Source organism: Mytilus californianus, unplaced genomic scaffold (genome assembly GCF_021869535.1).
Source record: "Mytilus californianus isolate M0D057914Y unplaced genomic scaffold, xbMytCali1.0.p SCAF_15, whole genome shotgun sequence".
Lineage (NCBI taxonomy): Eukaryota > Metazoa > Mollusca > Bivalvia > Mytilida > Mytilidae > Mytilus > Mytilus californianus.
In genome coordinates this window covers 27,815,513-27,834,970 of record NW_026262637.1, presented here as the reverse complement: position 1 = coordinate 27,834,970, position 19,458 = coordinate 27,815,513, and the positions used below count along the sequence as shown (strand labels likewise).

Sequence of the window (19,458 nt, the reverse complement as noted above, 5' to 3'; positions counted from 1 at the left end):
TCTCATTTTTGTCGAGCCTGCGACTTTTGTCGCAGAAAGCTCGACATAGGGATAGTGATCCGGCGGCGGCGGCGGCGTTAGCTAACTTCTTAAAAGCTTTATATTTTAGAGGGTGGAAGACCTGGATGCTTCATACTTTGTATATGGATGCCTCATGTTACGAAGTTTCCGTCAGTCACATGTCCAATGTCCTTGACCTCATTTTCATGGTTCAGTGACTACTTGAAAAAAAAGTTCAGATTTTTTGTAATGTTAAATTCTCTCTTATTATAAGTAATAGGATAACTATATTTGGTATGTGCGTACCTTGCAAGGTCCTCATGCCCGTCAGACAGTTTTCACTTGACCTCGACCTCATTTCATGGATCAGTGAACAAGGTTAAGTTTTCGTGGTCAAGTCCATATCTCAGATACTATAAGCAATAGGTCTAGTATATTCGGTGTATGGAAGGACTGTAAGGTGTACATGTCCAACTGGCAGGTGTCATCTGACCTTGACCTCGTTTTCATGGTTCAGTGGTTATAGTTAAGTTTTTGTGTTTTGGTCTGTTTTTCTTATACTGTATGCAATAGGTCTACTATATTTGGTGTATGGAAGGATTGTAAGGTGTGCATGTCTAGCTGGCAGGTGTCATCTGACCTTGACCTCATTTTCATGGTTCAGTGGTTATAGTTGAGTTTTTGTGTTTTGGTCTGTTTTTCTTATACTGTATGCAATAGGTCTACTATATTTGGTGTATGGAAGGATTGTAAGGTGTACATGTCTAGCTGGCAGGTGTCATCTGACCTTGACCTCATTTTCATGGTTCAGTGGTTATAGTTGAGTTTTTGTGTTTTGGTCTGTTTTTCTTATACTGTATGCAATAGGTCTACTATATTTGGTGTATGGAAGGATTGTAAGGTGTACATGTCTAGCTGGCAGGTGTCATCTGACCTTGACCTCATTTTCATGGTTCAGTGGTTATAGTTGAGTTTTTGTGTTTTGGTCTGTTTTTCTTATACTGTATGCAATAGGTCTACAATATTTGGTGTATGGAATGATTGTAAGGTGTACATGTCTAGCTGGCAGGTGTCATCTGACCTTGACCTCATTTTCATGGTTCAGTGGTCAAAGTTAAGTTTTTGAGTTTTGGTCTTTTTTTCTAATACTGCATGCAATAGGTCTACTAAATTTGCTGTATGGAATGATTGTAAGGTGTACATGTCTAGCTGGCAGGTGTCATCTGACCTTGACCTCATTTTCATGGTTCAGTGGTCAAAGTTAAGTTTTTGAGATTTGATCTTTTTTTCTAATACTATATGCAATAGTTCAACTACATTTAGTGTATGGAAATATTTTATGATCTATATGTCAGTCACGCAGGTTTTATTTGACCTTGACCTCATTTTCAAGGTTCATTGCTCAGTGTTAAGTTTTTGTGTTTTGGTCTGTTTTTCTTAAACTATAAGCAATAGGTCAACCATACTTGTTGTATGGAAGAATTGTTAGCTGTACATGCCTGCCTAGCATGGTTCATCTGACCTTGACCTCATTTTCATGGTTCATTGGTCAATGTTTAGTTTACTTGGTTAATGTGAAGTTTATGTGACAGTTGTATTAAAGCTTTATATTTAGGACTATCAACATAATATCAATGATTAGTAAAGAAGGCGAGACATTTCAGCGTGTGCACTCTTGTTAAATATTTAACGGATAGGTGGACTTAGTTTTTTGTCGAGCCTGCGACTTTTGTTGCAGAAAGCTCGACATAGGGATAGTGATCCGGCGGCGGCGGCGGCGGCTACGGCGGCGGCGGCGTTAGCTAACTTCTTAAAAGCTTTATATTTTAGAAGGTGTAAGACCTGGATGCTTCATACTTTGTATATGGATGCCTCATGTTACGAACTTTCCGTCAGTCCAATGTCCAATGTCCTTGACCTCATTTTCATGGTTCAGTGACTACTTGAAAAAAAAAGTTCAGATTTTTTGTAATGTTAAATTCTCTCTTATTATAAGTAATAGGATAACTATATTTAGTATGTGCGTACCTTGCAAGGTCCTCATGCCTGTCAGACAGTTTTCACTTGACCTCGACCTCATTTCATGGATCAGTGAACAAGGTTAAGTTTTGGTGGTCAAGTCCATATCTCAGATAATATAAGCAATAGGTCTAGTATATTCGGTGTATGGAAGGACTGTAAGGTGTACATGTCCAACTGGCAGGTGTCATCTGACCTTGACCTCATTTTCATGGTTCAGTGGTTATAGTTAAGTTTTTGTCGAGCCTGCGACTTTTGTCGCAGAAAGCTCGACATAGGGATAGCGATCCGGCGGTGGCGGCGGCGGCGGCGGCGGCGGCGGCGTTAGCTAACTTCTTAAAAGCTTTATATTTTAGAAGATGGAAGACCTGGATGCTTCATACTTTGTATATGGATGCCTCATGTTACGAAGTTTCCGTCAGTCACATGTCCAATGTCCTTGACCTCATTTTCATGGTTCAGTGACTACTTGAAAAAAAAGTTCAGATTTTTTGTAATGTTAAATTCTCTCTTATTATAAGTAATAGGATAACTATATTTGGTATGTGCGTACCTTGCAAGGTCCTCATGCCCGTCAGACAGTTTTCACTTGACCTCGACCTCATTTCATGGATCAGTGAACAAGGTTAAGTTTTCGTGGTCAAGTCCATATCTCAGATACTATAAGCAATAGGTCTAGTATATTCGGTGTATGGAAGGACTGTAAGGTGTACATGTCCAACTGGCAGGTGTCATCTGACCTTGACCTCATTTTCATGGTTCAGTGGTTATAGTTAAGTTTTTGTGTTTTGGTCTGTTTTTCTTATACTGTATGCAATAGGTCTACTATATTTGGTGTATGGAATGATTGTAAGGTGTACATGTCTAGCTGGCAGGTGTCATCTGACCTTGACCTCATTTTCATGGTTCAGTGGTCAAAGTTAAGTTTTTGAGTTTTGGTCTTTCTTTCTAATACTGCATGCAATAGGTCAGCTATATTTGGTGTATGGAATGATTGTAAGGTGTACATGTCTAGCTGGCAGGTGTCATCTTACCTTGACCTCATTTTCATGGTTCAGTGGTCAAAGTTAAAGTTTTTGAGTTTTGGTCTTTTTTTCTAATACTATATGCAATAGTTCAACTATATTTGGTGTATGGAAATATTTTATGATCTATATGTCAGTTACGCAGGTTTTATTTGACCTTGACCTCATTTTCAAGGTTCATTGCTCAGTGTTAAGTTTTTGTGTTTTCGTCTGTTTTTCTTAAACTATAAGCAATAGGTCAACTATATTTGTTGTAAGGAAGAATTGTTAGCTGTACATGCCTGCCTAGCATGGTTCATCTGACCTTGACCTCATTTTCATGGTTCATTGGTCAATGTTTAGTTTACTTGGTTAATGTTAAGTTTATGTGACAGTTGTAATAAAGCTTTATATTTAGGACTATCAACATAATATCAATGATTAGTAAAGAAGGCGAGACATTTCAGCGTGTGCACTCTTGTTGTGTTTTGGTCTGTTTTTCTTATACTGTATGCAATAGGTCTACTATATTTGGTGTATGGAATGATTGTAAGGTGTACATGTCTAGCTGGCAGGTGTCATCTGACCTTGACCTCATTTTCATGGTTCAGTGGTTATAGTTAAGTTTTTGTGTTTTGGTCCGTTTTTCTTATACTTTATGCCATAGGTCTACTATAGTTGGTGTACGGAATGATTGTAAGGTGTACATGTCCAACTGGCAGGTGTCATCTGACTTTGACCTTATTTTCATGGTTCAGTGGTCAAAGTTAAGTTTTTGAGTTTTGGTCTTTTTTCTTATACTATATGCAATAAGTCAACTATATTTGGTGTATGGAAATATTCTATGATGTACATGTCAGTCTCGCAGGTTTTATTTGACCTTGACCTCATTTTCACGGTTCATTGCTCAGTGTTAAGTTTATATGTTTCAGTCTGTTTTTCTTAAACTATAAGCAATAGGTCAGCTATATTTGTTGTATGGAAGGATTGTAATCTGTTCATGTCTGCCTGGCATGGTTCATCTGACTTTGACCTCATTTTCACGATTCATTGGTCAATGTTTAGTTTTCTTGGTTAAGTCTGTTTCTTAGAAACTATAAGCAATAGGTCAACTATATTTAGTGTATTGAATGATTATAAGGTGTACATGTATTTCTCGTTTGGTTTATATGACCTTGACTTCATTTTCTTGGATCATGTAAAGTTTATGTAATAGTTGTAGTAAAGCTTTCATTTAGGACTATCAACATAATATCAATGGTTAGTAAAGAAGGCGAGACATTTCAGTGTGTCCACTCTTGTTTTACATTTAACAAGTAAATACAGTCGGCAGCAGTGGGGTTAAAGTTTGTTACACATCAATTACTTTGTCAAACCTTCATAGAATTTTATGAAACTTTGACGGAAGCTTTTTGTCTCACCTTGACAGAGCCAAAAAGCGAGACATAGGTATGCTGTTTCCAGCGTCGACGGCGGCGGCGGCGGCGGCGGCGGCGGCGTCAACAATGTATTAGTTTGTGATTAGGTCTAGTTCATGGTGAACCACTAGTGGTAGGTCAATGATATTTTGTATGCAGTTGTATTAGCATTGGCACATCTCATTTCAATGGAAATTATTTGGCCCTGACCCTTTAGTCATGGTCTATTGACTTCGAAACTTTTGCTTAGTTTACATGTATTAGTTTGTGATTAGGTCAGTTTATGGGGAACCACTAGTGGTAGGCCAATGATACTTGGTACACTGTAAAAATTGTGCTAAGAAATTAAACGTGTTGCAAGACTTATGTGCTTAGGAAAGTGTTTAATATCTAAACATAAAAAAAAAAAATATTTTTTGGCTCTCAGCACTTCGCAATAAACATGTTTTGGCTCTCAGCACTTTTCAATAAACATGTTGATGTGCTAAACATGTTTAGCTACTTTGTCAAGTATATAAAGCTAAACGTGTTTAAATTCTAAGCACTTTCAATATTTAGACACTTTCCTAAACACGTTTAGAATTACAACACATTTAGGCCGAATACGGCATTCATATCACGTGCTAATTTTTGAGCGGGAAGAAGAAACAAAGAACCCGAAGTCAAAGGCCACGCCGTTTACTTCTGACCATAACTGACCGTAACTTGACTGTTTCAGAAAGGTAAGGAGTTATGATTATACTGTCTTTTATTTTGTACTGCCACTTTTAAATGATTATTGACAGTTATAAGCATTATTTACAAGTACACTACCGTATTGTCAATGCAGGAGAGAAAAGGGGGTACCATCCCACGAAACAAGTGCTTGTAAGAGCTTTAAGTGTTCAAACTATCTTGTGTATAGATGATAAGAGTTGTTTAATGTTCTATCATGCAAGTTTGCATTTATTTTTTTATTTATATATATTCTTGGAAAGGAGTTTGTGAGGATAATTTTCGTTCGTTACTCCTCGGCAGATTATAATGGAACATGAAGGGTAGCGGAATATGCAGAGTCTTATCAGGATGAGGTGCATCATTCGCAAATCCAGTTTCATATCGAGTTCATTGTTCTTGAGCACTTCCGATATGCACAATCAACATTTCCTCAAAATAAATAGAAAGATGCTTGTTTATTTCAATAGTTATAAGCGGTTGTGATTTTTTTTATAATTTTATTGATATGTATTGTTTTATTCTAGATGAGAGAAGTGCAGAGGAAATCATCATCTGTCTTGGCATGCTAAAAGAGGAGATAAAGAACAGTAGCAAATATGCTGCTAGGTAAGAATCAAAAGTGTATTTGATTTTAAAAATGCCAATATATATTTGATCAAATGAATAATATTAAGCATGAAAAGAAGTTTTATATTAAAAAATATCAATTGATTCATCAGAAAATTTATGTTTTTATACCACGGTCCTAATGTTGTTATCTGGATCTTAAATCATGCTTTTACTTTTTGGTGGTGTAGTTCGTATTCTTATATTTTTAGATTAATTCTACTTAGTTTCTTATCAATATTTTTTCTATATTTCAGGCCATTGACCAGCAGTTGGGTACCAAGAAAGGAGAAGCTCTTATTGACCTGTAAAATGAAAACAGGACATTTTCAAATTGTTTTGTTGTAGGGATGGGGTACAAGTAGAAGATTGATCAATATTATGTACATGTACCTTGATATGAATTTATTTTTGATTGTGTTCAATGATAAACTGGAAATAAATGATAACATAAATTCCTTTGTTTTATATGTTGTAATTTTGTTTTTAAAGCTAGAATTAGTATAATGATAATTTCATTCAAAAGTTCTAGACTGTTTTACGAATATTTGAAATGAAGAAAAAATGCAATAGTCGAATGACGTGAATTGAATTAAAGAAAAAACTCATTGAGATTGAAAAGGTATTGGTCACATTCAATTTGATATGGAAATTCCAGTTTCTTAGTTTGATGCATTGGCTCCTTTTTGTGATGGTATGAAAACCTGTTTTATTGAGAGCTATCATACGTTTTACAGTCAAGCCTTCCGGAATATTAGTTTAATTAGGGTCTAATGAAGTAACGGATTCTCCTTTATGGTCTAAACATGTTTACATTCAAAACACTTCACAGCTATACGTGTTTCCAGACAAAACACTTCTCAGCTAAACATGTTTCAAGATACAACAATTCACAGCTAAACATGTTTACAGTCTAAGCACTTTTTAGCTAACGTGTTTCTAGTCTAAACGCTTTACAGCTAAACATGTTTACATTCTAAGCACTTTATAGGTTGACACGTTTAGGCTGTTAGCACATTAAATATTAAACATGTTTAGATTTAACAAATGTCAAAAATCGGTTTCATAAATGTGTTTAGGAAAGTGTTTAGGCTCTAAACACATTTTTTAGAGTGTATGCAGTTGTATAAGCATTGGCATATCTTATTTCCATGGAGATTATTTGGCTCCGCCCCCCCCCCTCAGTCATGGTCTATTGACTTTGAAACATAAGCAACTCGACGGGTGCCACATGTGGAGCAGGATCTGCTTACCCTTCCGGAGCACCTGAGATCACCCCCAGTTTTTGGTGGGGTTCGTGTTGCTTAGTCTTTAGTTTTCTATGTTGTGTCATCTGTACTATTATTTGTCTGTTTGTCTTTTTATTTTTGGCCATGACGTTGTCAGTTTGTTTTCGATCTATGAGTTTGACTGTCCCTCTGGTATCTTTCATCCCTCTTTTGCTTAGTTTACATGTATTAGTTTGTGATTAGGTCAGTTCAAGGGGAACCATTAGTGGTAGGCCAATTTTAATTGGTATACTGTTGTATAAGCATTAGCACATCCCATTTCCATGGAGAATATTTGGCCCCGCCCCCTCAGTCATGGTCTACTGATTTTGAAACTTTTGCTTAGTTTACATATATTAGTTTGTAATTAAATCAGTTTAAGATGAACCGTTAATGTTAAGTCAATAATATTTAGTATGCAAATTTATTGGCATTTGCAAGTCTCATTTCCATGGAGATTATATAGCCCCACCCCCTCATCATGGTTCATTGACTTTGAAACTTTTACATAGTTTACAAGTTAGTGTTTGTGTTTAGGTTTGTTTAAAGGAAACAACTTATGATAAGTCAATGGTATTTGGTATGCAGTTGTATTAGCATTGGCAAATTTTATTTCCATAGAGATTGTTTAGCCATGTACCTTCAATCATGGTTTATTGACTTTGAATATTTGCATAACTTACATGTTGAAGTATTGCTATTTTAATGTCAACATTTGCATTATCAAGATTACAAAAAGGCGAGACATATCTCTGTGTTAACAGTTTATTTATGATTAAGAGATAATGTCTGAAGCAAAATTTTAAAAATGTATTTTTTTTCATTTTCAATATTTTTCTGATAGATGGACTTCGTTTTTTAAAGTTTTAAACATTTACAGACAGTCTGTGGGATTAAAAAATTTTGATATGATAAATTTGTTAACCTTCATGGATTGTTATGAAACTTGGACAGAATCTTATCTTCTAGACCATGACATAGCATCTAAAGAAAAAGCTTTATTTTTTGTAATCTGTATATTACTGATAAAGGACTCACTTTTTAATTCAACATTACACTTTTAGATTGACAGCAGCAATCGCAGGCGAGACACGGGGTTCCGCGAAACCCTTACGATTTTTTAAGAACCACACTGACTCCAAAAATAAATCTTCAAAATGCTGGATTTTTTTTTATTGATAACATAATTGTCGATTTAATATTTCAACAGTAGTCGGTATACTAAATTGAACATCCCTATTAGCCGACTTTTTTATTCACAAAAATCACGTTCAGATATAATGAGGATGCCCTGTCGCTCAATAGCCTATATATCATATACCCTGTGAACAACTAACGAACTTAGATGGTCTGATTCATATCTTGATCTCTTTCCTGACATTGACAGATTGAAATATATTACCAACGTTGCGATTTCAGTTTTACAGTTGTCAACTTCATATTATTTTTCAGTAGCAATTCTCCCTCTGATTCATCCTACAAACGGCGTTCACATATCACGATTGCAATACACTACGTGCGTGCACATTCAAATTGCACGAACTTCATTTGCAAAAACTTATCTAGCAGGGTTTTATGAAAACACGACTGAAATCTACACTAAATACGTCAACATCAAGAATTGGTTAACCGGTACAATGTATTTGTGTCTCAGCTACAATTGAGAAATATATATGCATATGATATATAGAAAGTGCCTAGAAAATCAACCTAACAATGTTAGAGTAGATGTGATTTTTACATCAAGATGACCTTGAGGTCATTCCGATGTATTGCTATCGCCTAGATTTCCATTATGTAAATTAGTTTTGGGTTTGTAACCGATCTATAAACATGATAAATATGCGCACATAAACGAATGCAAAATAACATTCCTTATCGTTTGATATAAATACATCTCTTCAATGAATACTGATGAAAATATTTTTGTTTACAACATAAATTAATAATATGAAAATGTTTTGTAGTTAGATATATATATATATAAGTAAAAAATCATTGATAATATCAATGCACACGTACCGAAAAATTGTGTTAAAGCATGCGGAAGAATATCTCAAAGAACGTTTTGAAGGACCGGTAACTCTGTAATTGTTTTTGCGGGAAAATATGAATGCCTACTCGTATCCAATCTTAGAAAAATCGAATTTTTACAGAAAAGTGTCCACCATGCACTTGCATTGCACTATTATTAGAAAAGTAGAATAGAATGATATACAAATGGATGCAAATCATATATGTATGTAACTGTTATTTTAATATAATATATAACAACAAATCAGTGTATACTGATTTGTATCACTACAATATAATACATGTAGTTATTACGGTGAAGTTGAATTTCCTGTCATTTATTCATCATCCACGCACGAACTTGTCTCAGAAAAAAAATATATCTCTGTACATTAACCTCAGTTTCAGGTAAAGAGATATGTTGTTTTTTTCTGAGACAAGTGCTTTTGACCATCCTCAAGAACTTGTGGTCATCCGATGTTCAGTACTTCAGTACTTTGATTTACTTCCTCCCCGACAGGGGCTGGAACCTGTAGTTTTCACTTCATACTTCTACGACAACACCGCCTAGCATATATATATATATTAATGCCTTGTCTGTCAATAGAAAGGGAAATCTGGCAGCTCAGAAAAATGTGTGCGGCCGCGTCATAAGTTTACAAGCAAAATGAGACTGCAGACAAAACTAATTACCGGCATTATCATATTCCTATTCATGGTTCAAGTATCTTGGAACTAAAGTGTACGTACTTACGATAAATCTTATGGTGTTTATATATCTCAAATTGTACGATTCGCTCGTGTATGTAACAACGTATTAGATTTTAGCGAGAGAAATTTATATATTACTGAAAAATTATTACACCAGGGTTTTCGATATCATAAACTAGTCAAAACATTTACTAAATTTTATCATCGGTATAAGGACATCATTCGTAAATATAACTCAACATGCAGACATCTTATACGTTCGGGTATTTCACATCCAATCTTTAATAGTAATATTCTTTACAAAGCACAAAAATGTCAGTATTCACCTCAAAAGCTAACAAAACCTTTAAACAGACTTATTAAGAAGGGATATAGTTACGATACTGTTGTCAGGTCATTAAAAATTGCATATTTTGGCTTTAATATTGATTCACTTATAGGGTCTTTGCATCGGAATTAAACATATTTATTCTAAAACCAGTTGTTGGCATGACACGGGTTATGTTCTTCTCATATATTTTATGACGGTATAATACTAAACCCCTAACAGGAGGGATTGTGCCTGATATTCATATGATAAAGACATAATCTTTCAATCAGTTTAATTGAGGTCTGGAGCTGGCATGTCAGTAACTGCTAGTAGCCTGTTGTTATTTATGTATTATTGTCATTTTGTTTATTTTCTTTTGTTTCCTATTCTGACATCGGACTCGGACTTCTCTTAAACTGAGTTTTACTGTGCGTACTGTTGTACGTTTGTTTTTTCTACATTGGCTAGAGGTATAGGGGGAGGGTTGAGATCTCAAAAAACATGTTTAACCCCGCCGCATTTTTGCGGCTGTCCCAAGTCAGGAGCCTCTGGCCTTTGTTAGTCTTGTATCATTTTTAATTTTAGTTTCTTTTGTATAATTTGGAGTTTAGTATGACGTCCATTATCACTGAACTAGTATACATATTTGTTTAGGGGCCAGCTGAAGGACGCCTCCGGGTGCGGGAGTTTCTCGCTGCATTGAAGACCCATTGGTGGCCTTCGGCTGTTGTCTGCTCTATGGTCGGGTTGTTGTCTCTTTGACACATTCCCCATTTCCATTCTTGATTTTATCAACAGATAATGATGCACATACACCACGAATGGATATTTTTCTTGTTGTACTATAACGTTCAACATCTACACACCATATAACCTGATATCTATACTGCAGATGCAATAAGTTACACCGATCAAAATCGCATTTCTACGATAGCAAAAACAATATTTGACTGATGGCAATCGGTAACATCTGCTGCAGTGATAGTCGTTAATAGGGTGTGATCTATATATATTCTTATATTTGTATGCCCCACAAGGGCTCCAAATTGGAAATAAATATGTTTAATGTTTATATATTTGGAAAATGGATTATAATTTAGCATATAAATCCAGTTCGCACGACATGTGTTTGAGAAGACTCTGAATCGGGTATGCTGAGACCCACAATTTTTGAAACCAAGAAGTCCTCAAATGTTTTGGACAAAAAATAAAAGTACTAAAACAAAACATCCACAGCAGTCTACGATCAAACTTGCTTCAGTGAATTGGAACCTTAGTTAAAGTCCCAGTTCTAGTATATTTACATAGTTTGAAAATTAAAAACTTTGCACCACAAGTGTATTATATAAATCGTGTCAGAATCAAAGCAGGCTTTCTTGATCTTGGGAATTTTGTTTGAATAATATCAGACAATATATATACTAAAACCATCGAATCAATTCATAAGCATGTTGAATTGCTTTTCTTAAACGAATGTTTTCTCAGTTGATGAAAGCGTTAATTATCCAAGTATTTCTTTAAGTGTAATATGTCAAAGTTGTTTTGACCCGGATCATTTCACCAAATGGGTCATGATTAAGTGTTAATAGCTTACAGTTTCGCAATAGTTAACTTCTGTTAAAGTAATTATATAATCCCCACTTCTTAACGTTACACGATTATCTGTTTTTCTTCATATCTTTAGCAGCAGCAGAAAGAAAATGGAAATACTTTTTTTCGATGGGGTCCTTTCTAACAGTGGATTTACATACTTTCGAATTTGAAATGACACTTAATAGTACAGGATGTTTAAAAATTTGATATTTAAATTTTCACCTGTATGATATTATTGCCTTATCAAGGTTTATTTACACATATTTTGGTCAATCGAATTGTTTGGCGCAAATTTCGTACTGTATCACAAAGAAAAAAGAAGCACGTTTTCGGGTAAGTGAACATTTTATTTATTTTACTTTATAGAAAACATCAATCTGCCTGATAATGAAATATAAATATATAGATCAAACTTCAAAAGGATGTCTATATTGATAATTGTAATGTCTGTCAATCTATATTTGAAGACGAAGACCAAAAGGCCAGGCAAAACTGATATACATTGGGTTTTGTTCCCCTCTTTTTCTTGTCTGGTTATTATGAATAAAGAAAATTACATTTGTTTAATATCAGAATGAAATTAATTGTAATTGCTTCGAACCTTAGACTGCTAGTATATGCACAGGATTATATTGGTTCAAGATCGAACGATTGATTGATTGTGTTTTGCTTCACGTCCAGTGGGAAGTATTTCATGCGTATATAGGACAAGAACAAGTTAACTTGAAGAATGAATCTTATCGGTAGGCTCTGAAACTGGATCGACAATGACGAAAGACGGAAATACCACAATAAAAATGAGGGTATGTTGAAAAGTGGAAAAATTGTTCCCCCTGCAGCAGGCCATTTATGGACTCTCAAAGAGTTATTGTCAGGATTTTTTTTAACTTTCAGAAAATGGAACACTTTCCATACACAAGGCACCTAATGGAATGTCCGCATTCTGACAAGAATTATGTAAGGTTCATAGAACGTGGCACTTCCCTTCTCTAGACATCAGATTTTTCGTCTTCATTCCGATCGCAGAGATGACTTCATCAGTATTCGTACGCCCCCGCAACACAGCCAAACGGACGCCTTTTAGCCAACATGAAATTATCACATATTTAACCTCCCAGACGGAAGAAATCAAATGGCACATATTTCTATGCGCAAGTCAACACTGTTCTTGACTAACATATCTTTTAAAGATACAGTCTAATATATACCCAACAATAAAATTATACGGATTTGCTTAAAAAGGAACGCTTAGAGCCAAACTATAGATATGAAATAATGAAGTAATATTGTGAAACAACAAATAAGAATTACCAACTTCTTGTGCTGAAAAAACTTGTACTGAATTTCAAGAAGATCTAGAGATGTTTACTGTTTTATATAAGAATAAAAATGTATTTCCGAGTGACTAATCTGTTACATGTAAGATTGGTAAGGATTTGTGAATTTACAAAGACATCGTTAGAAAATATTTTTTTTCTAGTAAAGAAGTAACATTGCAAAATATCAAAAGGCCATTCAGAAATACATCTTTCCGATCGAGTTATTATACTGAAAACTAATTCTGCTTTGAATTTTCCTTTGAGTTCGGTATTTTTATTATTTTACTGTTTTCTTTTGGAGGACAAGGCAAAAAACAAAAAAACAAAATGCACACACCTACAGCATAACAGTCTCAAGAAGTTAGTCAGTGGCCTCATTCATTTTCATTTTAATTGGAATTCTGATTTATGCTATTGAAATCCAGTGCAACTCAGAATTCGAATGTCTAATGTAATAGTAGAATTTGGGATATCCAGATTTGTACTTGGATGATTCTGGGTTGCACTACATTTCTAGTAGGATAATGTTTATTAATTTTAAGGAAATTCTTAACCAAAACCAAAACCTTATTGCATGGTACATTGGAAGTATTTTAGATATTGTCTATCATTAAAAAATTAATTCATGTATTTTAAAATATGTCTTTCAATGCAAAATTAAACAAACATTTTTTAATATGGTCTCAAAATTAATATTCATAAGATAATCTTGTTAATGTACGCAAAATCTGTTTCCCTAATTTCTGTTCATGTTGTAAAGTTAAAAGTATTTGCTTATCAAAATACCATAAGCAAAATATTAGCATATGTTATAATTATGAATAAAAGACGTTTATGTATTTAACATATTTTGTTTGTAAAATCAAATCAAATAGTATTGAATAGAGTGGCCTTTTATTATCATTTAATTTGTTTATCTATTTATAAAGTGCATCAGTAAAGATAACATTTTTTTTAAAACCCGGAATCATACTTACTTATGTTGTTAGTATTATTCTGGATCATACTAGACATTTAGAGTTTAAAGTGGTGAAGTTGAAAATTTTACGGACACCATCACGAGTTGGTTGATCGTTATGGAATATCTATTCCACCTGGGACTATTATACTAAGCAATATATTATGTCCAAGGTTTCACAGATGACGACAGATATGTTCCAATTGTCGTTATCACAATCACGCCCTCTTTTCCCCGAATGTGATCCACCAATAAGACTCATCACCGGGTTTATACTTACATGAGCAACGCGACGGGTGCCACATGTGGAGCAGGATCTGCTTACCCTTCCGCAGAACCTGATAGGATCACCCTGGTTTTGGGTGGGGTTCGTATTACTCAGTCTTTAGTTTTCTATGTTGTGTTTTGTGTACTGTTGTTTGTCTTCTGGTCTTTTTCTTTTTTTCGGCCATGACGTTGTCAGTTTATGTTCGACTTATGAGTTGGAATGTCCCTTTGGTATCTTTTGCGTCTCTTTTAGTACAATCCAGAATCATCTTCGTACAAATTTGGATATCCCAGTTCTACCAATAGATATTGGAATTCTGGATTTTAACTAGTTTGTAAGAATGATCTCTAATAATGGACATCTGATTCAAGAAATGAATGCTTCTTTTTGTAATTTTATTGGGGTGTAAAAGCGTTGACCGAAGCACATTTTGTATGAAGCACCCCAATAAAATTACAAAAAGAAGCATTCATTTCTTATAATTACATTTTTATGCTTATAAGACCATGAAAAAGAGTTTTAACAGTGCACTTTTATGTGGAAGCTGCACGTGTCATCACGAATGTAACATTTCATTTTGATATTTTGATATTTATAATTACATGACATGTATGTATGTTTCATTATAATACGTTATTTGATTGGCTAACAGCAATCTCGCGTCATTCTGAAATTAACCTTCATTTCAAAATGAAATGTAACATTCATGATGACACGAGCTCTCACAATATCGTGCACAGGTAAACAAAAGAAAAACTTGATAGAAATCGTGTTTTCATGATCCTCAGTAGCAAAACAATGTAATTATGAGTATTGAATGCTTCTTTTTGTAATTTTATAGGGTTGTAAAAAGCCGCGGTTGACCGTGTGCACATTTTTAGAATGAAGCGCTTCCGCGCTCCGCGCTTCATACAAAATGTACTTCGGTCAACGCTTTTACACCAATAAATTTACAAAAAGAAGCATTCAATTCAATTCTTAAATATGAAGGTTAATTTTTGAATGACGTTTAATTGTTGTTAGCCAATCAAACTAACGGATTATCGTGAAACATACATGTAATGTAATTATAACATCAATATCATTTGACTATTTTATTTTTTATGAGCTTTAAAAATGTTAAAACTGGAAAATTCAAGCAATAAAAAATGTACTATTAACTATATTGGTATATTCAATATTATTGACGAGCTAGTTGCACTATTCTCGGTATGTATACCTATAAAATAACAAAATATCATCAAAACAAAACAAAGTATCAAAGCAAAGAACACAAAAAGATGTTTACCTAACTATAAATATACGATATTTATTTAATAGCAGGGTGAAAACAGAATACCGCGGGAATTTTAAATAAGGGGAATTAATCCACCGGGCACTTTGTAAGACATGGAAGTGGTTAAATGGCCTTCGATTGCCACAATGATATTGGAGTGGTGGTGGTGTTAGTATTATAATGCACACATTATTGATATAAATGTGTTTTATATATACATCTACTGAAGTTCAGTCTGACCAGATATTTAACATCACTAAGTTCTATTATTACTCGTCATGATTCATGAAATCAGAGACATATAAAACATGTATTATATGTCTCTGATGAAATAGCATAATATATATATCTAAAGGCCTACGCTCGGAGACATATATATGATATAGTTGTTTAAAACTCCTATGGCAGGGGCGGATCCAGCCATTTATAAAAGGGGGGGGGGTCCAACTATATGTCCCCATTCAAAATTTTGCATTGATCGTAAAAAAAAGGGGGGTTCCAACCCCCCTCCTGGATCCGCCACTGTATAATGGGTGGAGAGTTGTCTCATTGACAATCATACCACATCTTCTTATTTGTGTATTAGTAAAGGCCTTTTTTGTCAAGAAATATATGATATGGAATGATTTTCTAATTAAAAAATATGAAAAGAGAGGGGTACTGAATGTTGGAGCTGCTCACCCCTACCACAATAATGGAAAGACAAAACAACTACTTGTAATTTTACACAAATTTGTTGGAATTTAGGAAAATATGGTAACACCAAACAAACACTTTTTAATTACCTAGTACATTTTTGTACAATCCTGATACAATAAAAATAAAAATTTTGCCTTATTCATTTTGAATTTAAAATCCCATTAAAATGCATTAACAATGAAATCATCTGACAGATCAGTTTATGCTGTAATTCCTCTTTTGATTGTATACACTTTAAGTTGCAGATATCATTTAAAAGTCAACAGAAAAAGATTTAGTACATGGTTAGTATCGACACTCCTAACCATATGTTTTACAAATTTTTCTGTTTTTGTTGCCAGATTTCTCTGAAAAACAGACACATCCAATTTTGTTTTGACATGCAGTTTAGATGAAGCATTTAATTAGAACAAAGTTATGTTTATGAAGTTAAGGTAATAAAATTAGTTCAGAATTAAAAATAAAACAGCTATGTTTAACTGTTGAACAAGAAAACATAGGGAAATAAGAACAAATAGTTGGAATGGACTATTTAAACAGGCAGTATTTGATAAAAAAAACTGGTGTTATCACCATCATGCATTTTAATCAATGCTGTTAGTTTTGTGATGTGATACACTGTTTGTTTACTGGGGGGGGGGGGGGGGGTGATACATTCTTTGCATTTAAACGTTTTCCCCAAAAATCAACTCGATGTCAATCAGTACTATAGAGTTATGCTCATAAAATTATTTTTTTAAAGGAAAGATTAAATTTTACACTGTAGCAGTGTTTTAAAGTTCCATTGAATTTTCCTAAGGGCACATAGTTGTGTACTTATTAAAGTTAAAGGAGCAATTTCCTGTTGATAAGTGGGGATTATTCTCTAAATTTTAATATTGATAAAAATTTTGTGATAACATTCCACAATTTTCAAATGACAGCATATAACTTCAATCTATTCACAAAATATGATGTATAGATTTAAAATACATGTACATCAATGTATATGTTTTGAAAAGAAACCCACCAATATCAGGCAAGTAAGGTAGTTCAAAAATATCCAGTTCAGAATTAAATTATGACAAAGATGCATTAGTTGCAACAGTTACATTAAAAAATACCTGACCACTGTTTTAGAAAGAGAACATGGATAAAACCCAAATTTAATAATTTGCTTTACATTTAAAGACCAAATGACGAGGATGCCAGAATTTGATTGTCCTTTTTGAGAATTGATACCTTTTAATCTATGAATATTCATGAAATTTGAATTAAATACTGATATGATTCCATTTATTTTTATGACCACGGTGGACATGGCAGATCATGCTTTTTACTTCAATCTTGTTTTTTCGGTAAATAATTGCAGTCATTAATCGGTTATAACTGGTGGAGCCAAAACAACAGACTCAACATACATATATTATATATATATTATATATATGTTAAAGAAATAACAAATGAAAAGTAATGCTTTGAAGTTCACTGAATATGCAACAAAATATCCTGTTTGATGATATGAGCATATTTGTGGCAATTATACAAGTTTACTTCAACCTTTTGAGGTGGTTTTCAAGCCTTTCAAAGTCTGAAAGTTATTTATTACTGCTTATAATCAATTATAGAATTTTACCATCGATTATTTAGAAAATTTGCGATTATAATCTATCTTTAGAACATTACTATTACTGACTGTAGGACCTTATGGAAAAGACCACTAGAAAATCTTCTCGAAAAATATTTTTTCATTTGTTGCTGTTTGCCGTAATTGGTTTCATTAACTGTTTTCAGTGTACATCAGGACTAACAGGCATAAAGATTTCGAACACAGTTGTTGTACTCAGGGCTCTTGGTCAAAAACTTTACTTAGTAACTCTGAGTACAAAATTTGTGCTCGAAACACCAAATCCAGTATTTTGAAAGGTTGAATTCTGTGTGTGAGTATGATCATTTTACTAAAAAATATTTATGACAGCAAGGCCATTTAATTGGTTTTCTCTTTATTTGTTACACATATTGTCAACTGGGGTCCCTTTACAGCTTCTAAACGGTTTTGCTCATCAATACAGTAGGCTCTCAGTCATAAAACTTTACTCAGTACTGGGAGAAAAAATTTGAGCTCGAAACACCAAATCCAATATTTTGACTGGTTGAATTCTAAGTCTGATCGAGTTCCATAATCGTACTTGAAATTTTTATGACCGCAAAGCCTGTAGTTGTTCACATCCTTTATCTTTGGTGGATAGTTGTATCTCTATTAATAATACCACATCTCCTTACTTTTATACATGTATCTACTCCAGCTGAATTATTATGATACATTTATGTGTTGTTTCAAATTAAGTGTGAACCTATAGTTTCATTTTAGTGGTAGTGGAGACTGTTAATTACCTGTAGATGACAGGTAATCAACCATTGATGGTTCTATTATAAACAGTTTGTTTTTTGTTTGAAATACTGCTGGACTTCGTTAAATTGTTATAGGAATTGTTTTGTATATATTCTGTTGTTAGAAATTTTTCGCAAACAATTTGCATCCATAAAACTTTATGATGATTGTTTTTCCAAACAAAAGTAATCATAAAGTAATTTATGAATGCTATAAATATCATATAAATATACATTTGTACTTCAAATAAAAAATGATGTGAATAAGTGATTGAAACTAGAAATAGATTTTGAGCCATTGATCACTGATCTGATTTTTGTCGAGCCTTCGACTTTAGTCGAAAAAGCGAGACATAGCGATCCTACATTCCGTCGGCGTCGGCGGCGTCCACAAATATTCACTCTGTGGTTAAAGTTTTTGAAATTTTAATAACTTTCTTAAACTATCCTGGATTTCTACCAAACTTGGACAGAAGCTTGTTTATGATCATAAGATATTATTCAGAAGTAAATTTTGTAAAAAAATAAATCCATTTTTTCCTTATTTTACTTTTAAATGGACTTAGATTTTCTGCCAGGAAACAACACATTCACTCTGTGGATAAAGTTTTTAAAATTTTAATAACTTTCTTATACTATTTTGGATTTGTACCAAACTTGGACAGAAGCTTGTTTATGATCAAAAGCTAGTATCTAGAAGAAAATTTTGTAAAAAAATAAATCTATTTGTTCCGTATTTTACTTTTAAATGGACTTAGATTTTCTGCCAGGAAACAACACATTCACTCTGTGGTTAAAGTTTTTAAAATTTTAATAACTTTCTTATACTATTTTGGATTTGTATCAAACTTGGACAGAAGCTTGTTTATGATCAAATGCTAGTATCTAGAAGGAAATTTTGTTTTCTTC

At 33.6% G+C, this 19,458-nt stretch overlaps 2 long non-coding RNA genes across 2 annotated transcripts; both read left to right on the top strand.

The window, feature by feature from the left end:
• Positions 1–195: 195 nt before the first annotated feature.
• Positions 196–4,158, top strand: LOC127725802 (uncharacterized). The gene is made up of 3 exons (XR_007993198.1): positions 196–1,161; positions 2,840–3,577; positions 3,725–4,158. It is a non-coding gene; the product is annotated as an uncharacterized LOC127725802 (long non-coding RNA).
• A 771-nt stretch (positions 4,159–4,929) lies between these two features.
• Positions 4,930–6,055, top strand: LOC127725927 (uncharacterized). The gene is made up of 3 exons (XR_007993281.1): positions 4,930–5,163; positions 5,683–5,764; positions 6,022–6,055. It is a non-coding gene; the product is annotated as an uncharacterized LOC127725927 (long non-coding RNA).
• Positions 6,056–19,458: the final 13,403 nt, after the last annotated feature.